Raw genomic sequence first — 7,476 nt, forward strand, 5'->3', positions numbered from 1 at the left:
CCAGCGTCTTCCTTTTGGTATCACATCCGCCCCTTCGCTTTTCCAGAGGGCCATGGACCAGGTGTTAAGTGGCCTGTCAGGGGTGTAGTGCTACTTAGATGACATCTTGGTAACAGGAAAAACCGAAGCGGAGCATCTGAATAATCTGGATGGTACACTCCAGCGCCTAAAGGAATATGGTTTAAGAGTGAGAAAAGACAAATGTGAGTTTTTCAAGCAGTCAGTTGAATATCTTGGTCACGTGATCGATGCTGATGGACTGCACACGGCACCTTCAAAAGTAAAAGCCATATTAGAGGCTCCAGCACCACAGAACACCAGCCAACTCGGCTCGTTCATAGGTCTTCTAAATTATTATGGACGATTCATCAGTGGATTAGCCACACTGTTGAAACCTTTACACCAACTTCTGTGTAGTAACCAGTCATGGGAATGGACACAGCAATGTGAGACCACTTTTCAAGAAGCTAAGAAAGCTCTGGTGAAGTCCGGTGTGCTAACCCATTTTAACCCAAAGCTTCCCCTGCAGTTAGCCTGTGATGCGTCACCTTATGGGGTGGGAGCTGTGATTTCCCACATCATGCCTTCAGGAGAAGAAAGGCCAATAGCATTTGCCTCACGCACACTGAACAAAGCAGAGAGCAAGTATGCGCAAATTGAGGGAGAAGCTTTGGGAATCATTTTCGGTGTTCGAAAATTTCACCAGTATCTGTATGGCAGGCAGTTTATACTGCTAACTGATCACCGCCCTTTAACCACCATTCTGGGGCCACACACAGGTATTCCCTCTCTGGCAGCTAGCCGAATGCAGAGATGGGCTCTGTTGTTATCAGCGCACCCATATGAAATAAGATACAGGAATGCAGAGCTACACGGAAAGGCAGATGGTTTATCAAGACTACCATTACCCGTGACATGTCCCGAGAGCAAGCAGAAAGATATTTTCTACCTTGAGCAAGTCACAGCGGCTCCAGTGACCTCCACACAGGTGAGAAGATGCACACGGAACGATTCAATTCTGTCTGCAGTCATGGAGATGGTAAAAGATGGACACGTGCCTAAGGACACCACCAACTTGAAACCATACCTGTCTAGAAAGAATGAACTGTCATTTCATTCAGGATGTCTTCTCTGGGGACAGAGGGTCATCATTCCTCCATCGTTGAGAAAACCGGTCCTCCAGAAGCTCCATGTGGGCCATTGTGGTATTGTGCGAATGAAGGAAATAGCTCGGAGTTATTTTTGGTGGCCAGGTCTGGAGGGGGACATTGAAGGAAAAGCAAAGTCATGTCCGTCCTGCTAGCAAGTGAGAAATGAACCTCAATTGGCCCCGTTACACCCGTGGGACTGGCCAGAAATCCCTTGGCAGCGTGTACATGTGGATTTTGCTGGTCCAATCGAAGGGAAAATGTTGTTAATAATGGTGGATGCCCACAGTAAGTGGCCTGAAGTTGTTGTTATGCACTCTACGACTGCTGAGAAAACAGTAGTGAAACTGGGAGAAATGTTTAGCCGCTTTGGCTACCCTGAACAGCTCGTCAGTGACAATGGGCCACAGTTTACATCACAAGAATTTGCTGTGTTTTTACAACGATGTGGTGTACAACACATTAAATCAGCTCCGTGCCACCCAGCCACGAATGGTCTCGCAGAGAGAATGGTTCAAACCATCAAACACACCTTAAAGACATCCCAAAGACAAGGGAGCCTTCAGCGGTGCCTGAATGATTTCCTGTTGTCATACCGAAACACCAGCCATGGGACAACAAAGGTTTCTCCAGCTTCTCTGATGTTGAAGCGTCCGCTGCGCTCTGGATTTGACTTACTGAGACCTTCTACTGTCAAAGAGGTGGTAACTCGTCAGCAACAGAAACAAGTTCACAGAAGAAACATGAAGGCTAAAAGCAGACTGTTCCATCCTGGACAAAATGTTCTGGCACGCAACTATACTTCAGGACCAAAGTGGGTACCAGCGACAGTGATAGCTCAAACCGGCCCAGTGTCATACACTGTACTAACATCTGACAAGCTTACCTGGAAAAGACACTTGGATCAGCTGTTGCTGGGATCTGCTACTGAGGTGGAGTCTGCTGTTGTCACACCTACTGTTTGTTTGGACTATCCAATGGTTCCAGAAGTGACTGTGGACACACCGCGTACACCAGAAAAAGGACCTGTGTCACCCGAGACCAGGGCCGGCGCCACGGGGGGGGCGTGAGGGGGCGACGCATAGACATAATAAATACATAGACGCCCTATTGGCAGCTGGAGCGTACGTCAACGGCGCCGCCATATTGCGGAGGGCAACTTTATAATACTTCTCATTACGAGAATTGAGAAAAATGCCTGTTTCGTGCGCTGCTTCGGGCTGTACAAATCGCCACACATTTGAAAACAGGTCTCGAGGAATTATCTTTCACAAGCAAGACTGAATATTTGTTTCTGGTTGTTTTTGGTCATGATATAATTAGTAATAGTAATGTTCAGGGGAGAAAAGCCGCGAAATTTAAAAATACTACTGTTATTGTCTGACGAAATGTAGTTTTAATAGTTTTTCAGTCGACAATGTAGTTGTTTAAAGCTCAAATCTGTGGTTTATTTATAAAGATAGCGCCTATTTAAAAATTTGATTTGTTGTGAGATCCAGGGGATCACCGGGCGCTCAGCGCTCATGTACCCCGCCTGGAACAGCCTTACCTCGGCTAGTGCTTCTGGCGTGTGCCGCTGGCTCTGATGTCTCTAGTCTAGTGGTTGAACATGAGATATAATTCGTCTTGTGTATATCTAACGGGCGATCTTTGGTCTCACAAAAAGAGACAGGGTTGTGACATTTTATTTTATATAGGCTATGTAGGAATATTTTAAGATATAATTATTTAGATAGGCTACATTCTCTTCACTATATGTAGGCCTATAATAAAATTACACACATATTTTTGTTAAATGTCAGTTTAATGATCAATATTATAATGTTTCATATTTGTTCATATTGTCTATATTATTCTGCAATTGATATTACATTGTATTTGCTGTTCTTATTATTATTTTAATAATATTATACCACTTGCAATTATCAATCTATGCTGTTAAATGATTGTACTATTCATAGTCACTATTTAACTTATTATTTTTTATTGTCTATATACTTTAATTGATATTTCTTATTCCATTGCTATTATTATAGTATTATACATAAACTATATGCTATTATCAATATGTGTATTATTATATTATGTAGCTACTTATGCTATTATATAATTATACTATTCATTAGCTGTATACTGCTTGTTTATTTTATTGACTAAACTATTTACTATTACTTCATACTTTATCTTATATTTACTATTTGCATTGCACTGTAGTTGTACCATATCATATGTATTACCATAAAGGATCCATCAGTTATCTTTGTTATTGCTAAAATCGGGTCAATCACAGAAAATGCTTTTTCCACAATAAGAAAACTTTATTTTATTAATATAAAAATTAAATTATCTTCACAATTCTTAACCAATAATAAAAAGCCAGATAGCCTACATGACAAGCCTGAGCTTTGACAATTCCTTATTTTAAAAAAAATGTTTTATAAGAAGTATCGAGATTTTAAATAACTAGAGATGGAACTTTTTGTACAGCACGTACAAACCACTGAAATCAGTTGATAAATGTTGTTTTGTTTGTATCCAGAAAAACCGCAGCTCACCGTTTACTTGCATTTGATTACAGTGCAGTCGTGCCCTCCGCAAAATGGCGGACGCGTTGACGTATCGCAGCAACGTTACAAAGCGGCCAATAGGGCGTCTATGTATTTATTATGTCTATGGGGCGACGCCCCCTCAACGGGACTCTCCCGCCCCCTCAGATCACCATGAATGTAAACGGGATTTTACTGATAAAATATGGTATTTAAAAATCACATTTGACAATTACATTTTCTTGTTTTTGTTAATATTAAGCTGAATTAATAATATTTTAATTAAGGAAAGTCTGTTAGACAAAGTCGAATTTTGATTGGTCGTTTGATTTTGCGTGCTCGCTCACCCTAGCATTACGTTAAATTTCTCATACGGGAAAGATCACACGACGGCTACGGACTGTAGAACGGATATTCCATAATTTCAAGGTTGAATAATGCATATCGGGGGCAATCGGGAGAGTCGGCATAGGCGGAGGGTGAACCAACTCCAGGGTAAGGCTAAGATGTGCGCTTCCCCTGCATTTAAATAGATTTCATAACCATGTAGTTTTAACCAACGTCGCCTAGCAACAACTTAAGCGTCCCAGTATAAACGCTCCCGTTAACTCACTTGTTATTAGCGCAACTATACGTTTACAAACTGTTAATTTGAGCAAAAAAAAAAACAAGCACTGAATGCCTGGCAGCCAATATAAATAAACATTGCCTTACCTAATGCAGCAAAATCCTGTGTTTAGACATGGCATCATGCGTTGATGATGCCCTCGTTGTTTAGTTTTGTGGTTATGTCACTCTCAATTAGCGCTTAGATACTCTGCCCAAGCCCGAACTTGACCCGAACCGACGATATTTCCCGTCACTATCCTTGGGCCGGGCCGGGCCTTTGATCTAGAGACGTGCACTCAACGCAATAGTGTGCGGCGCGGGACTAGATTTGATGGCCGAGCGCGGGCGCGGGCGGTAATGCACATCACTCTTTGTGTGCGGGTTGCGGGAGAATAAAACGATTCGCGAATCACGGGACTCCCTCAAACTAGAAATATTTATGAATAAAACATATAAAAAGTAATACATTTTTATTCTTCTGTTGCAGAAAAGCAACAAGAACAACTATATGTGTGCTTTAACAAGCTTTAAAGTTAATGCTTTAGTAACAAATTTATCAGGAGCATTTATGCTGCTGTCTGATGTGTATGATGGCGACACGTAGTATTTGTATTTTGGAGGTACAGAAAAAAAGTCTATTTGTGGGCAGGAGCGGGATAAAACATTAATGTTGCGGGCGGGGGAAAGTAACTTAGAAAGTAGTTGAAAACGTCAGTAAATTTAGATGAAATGTTGCTGATTTTTTAAACAAAATAGCTGACGTCTTTGTCTTGCCAAGGCTAATTTCATAGCTAGCAATTTTTATCCCTAAACAGGCTCGGGCTCATAATTACAGTTAATTTGTCGGGCCGGGCCGGACTCGGACACAACGTGCAAATGAATGAGTAGGCTATTTAAAGTGATAACAATTTAATAAAAACATTGCAATTTATAAATTATATTGCTTTCATTTATTTAAAAATTGTTTATCGAAAAAAATGCATAAATCCTGCAATTTATAAATTATATTGCTTTCATTTATTTAAAAATTGTTTATCGAAAAAAATGCATAAATCCTGCAATTTATAAATTATATTGCTTTCATTTATTTAAGAGCCGCAGGGATCCCTGGTGATCCCGAATTTTACATTCAAAAAAATTGTGCATTGTTTTTGAGCTGCTTTATCTCTCTATTAGTAATTGCTAGAGCAATTCTGAGTTTTTCACAGTAAACTGTCAAGTGTTAGCTTTTAAATGATACCTTGGTTTTGTGTATAGTCAGAAGGACTCCTTAGCAACAACCATTTTATTATGGGTATGTCATTTTGCACTCGATTGCCAAAAAGGGGGGCGACTGGTAAGGGGTTAAAAATTGTTTATCGAAAAAATGCATAAATCCTGCATAAAATGAATTATCACGCGCATGAATTATCTCTGCGCGTGCGCACGCATGCAGTTTACGTCGTTTTCCACAGACCACAGCTGAGCCAGCCCAGTCGCGCTTATCATTTGGTTATGGAGTGGAGGAAACTGATCCTAGACCAGCAATTATGTGCAGCATTTCTTTATGAAAGCAACTGGTAGAAGCAGTCAGGCTGCCTTTGAGGGAGAAAATTTCACTCGAATTGTATATTGCTAGTCTCAAGTCCGTTGCCAGGGGAAGGCTAAGTCTTTTTAGCAAAAAGTTTTTTTTTCTCTCTCATCAAAACGTCTTATCAATCGTCTATAACAGTCTATATCAAGCAGGGACACGTTTGTGTGCATTTTATTTTGTGATTTCATTGTAATGAATAGAGTCTCCCGCAACAGCGATAGATTGAAACGCGCGTCAGTGTGAAAACTGCGCGAGCCACAAGACAACACTGTATCCGCTTCACTGATCGCAGCGGCAACGAGCACTTTGATCACTTGATTTAAAAAAGCAACACATTTCAGCGCTAGAACAACTCTAATTTGACAAACGAACAAAATGAATCCTCTGCTAGTTAACTGGAGATGTTTTATTAATTTGTATTGGTACATCCGTGCCGCGAAGATGTTTTAAAAAGTGGTGGGGAGAAGATCGACCCTGGCAAAAAGTGGTGACGTGCGTTAATGTGAACGCCCCCTCTCGGTATTTCAGACGCCCCCTCATCAGCGCTCGGCTGGCGCCGGCTCTGCCCGAGACTGAAAACATTCCGCAGATATAAAACTTGGAAAAACAACCAGACTCAGGATCCAACATATCTGTTTCAGAGCCCATGTCAAACGCAGAACGCCGTTATTCCACAAGAGAAAGACGCCCACCTAAAAGACTTGATTTATAGTGAAAAAAAAGGAAAAAAAATATAATGAGTGACTCCGTAATCTCATAGTTTAAGCTCTTTATTTAAGTTCAGTAATTGACTGAAGATGTTTTTGTGTTGACATTTTGTTCCTGAAAAAAAAAAAAAAGAGGACATTCTGTTTGGGGGGGGGGGGGGGGGGAGTGTTATGTATAAAGCGTTGTTACTTTAAGACATAAGTAACGAGTGAAGTCATGTGATGATGACGTAGTGACGTGCGGCAGAGTATATACAAGTGAATGTGAGCATTAAAAGAGATGCAAGTTCTTTCGTTCCTGAATTGATGTTTCTGACTCTTCTTTAGTGTCCTCTGTCTTTATAGAAAGGGAAAGACACGACAGATACATATGCTTATCTTTATTCGTATTACTGTTAACTGTAATTACCCAATAATGTTGGAGATCCTACAGTTTTTCCTTACAAATGCATAGGCCTATTACTCTGAGATCACAGAATCTGACGGGTCAAATTCATAGCTACCGAAAAATGTGACCGCTCTTTATTTCTTCATAACTGTAATGTTCAATAAAGTGACTCATGTGATGTACAGTATGACCATCTCCCATTTATATTTTATGAAGCATATTGATTAGATATTGATAAATATATAGCTACAGTATAGGGTCACGGAATCTGACGGGTCAAATTCATACCGAAAAATAAGATCGCCGTTTATTTCACCATATCTGAATGTAGGCTAATCTTCAATAAAGTGACTCATTTGATGTTTAACCATCTCTCCTTTCTATTTTATAAAACATATTGATCAGATATTAATAAATATATAGGCTAAGGTCACGGAATCTGACGGGTCAAATTCGAAGACTAGCCTTTTTTGGGTGAATTATGGAGCAGGGCGGGGGCTGGTGA

General features: G+C 40.5%; 1 protein-coding gene across 2 annotated transcripts in view; it reads right to left on the reverse strand.

The window, feature by feature from the left end:
* The window catches only part of LOC143741271 (GDP-L-fucose synthase-like), an 82,619-nt gene that overhangs the window by 28,823 nt on the left and 46,320 nt on the right, over positions 1-7,476 (reverse strand). The gene's annotated exons all lie outside the window — the stretch shown is intronic.

Source organism: Siphateles boraxobius, unplaced genomic scaffold (assembly GCF_051911475.1).
Source record: "Siphateles boraxobius isolate OS27281-9 unplaced genomic scaffold, OSU_SipBor_1 183, whole genome shotgun sequence".
Classification (NCBI taxonomy): domain Eukaryota; kingdom Metazoa; phylum Chordata; class Actinopteri; order Cypriniformes; family Leuciscidae; genus Siphateles; species Siphateles boraxobius.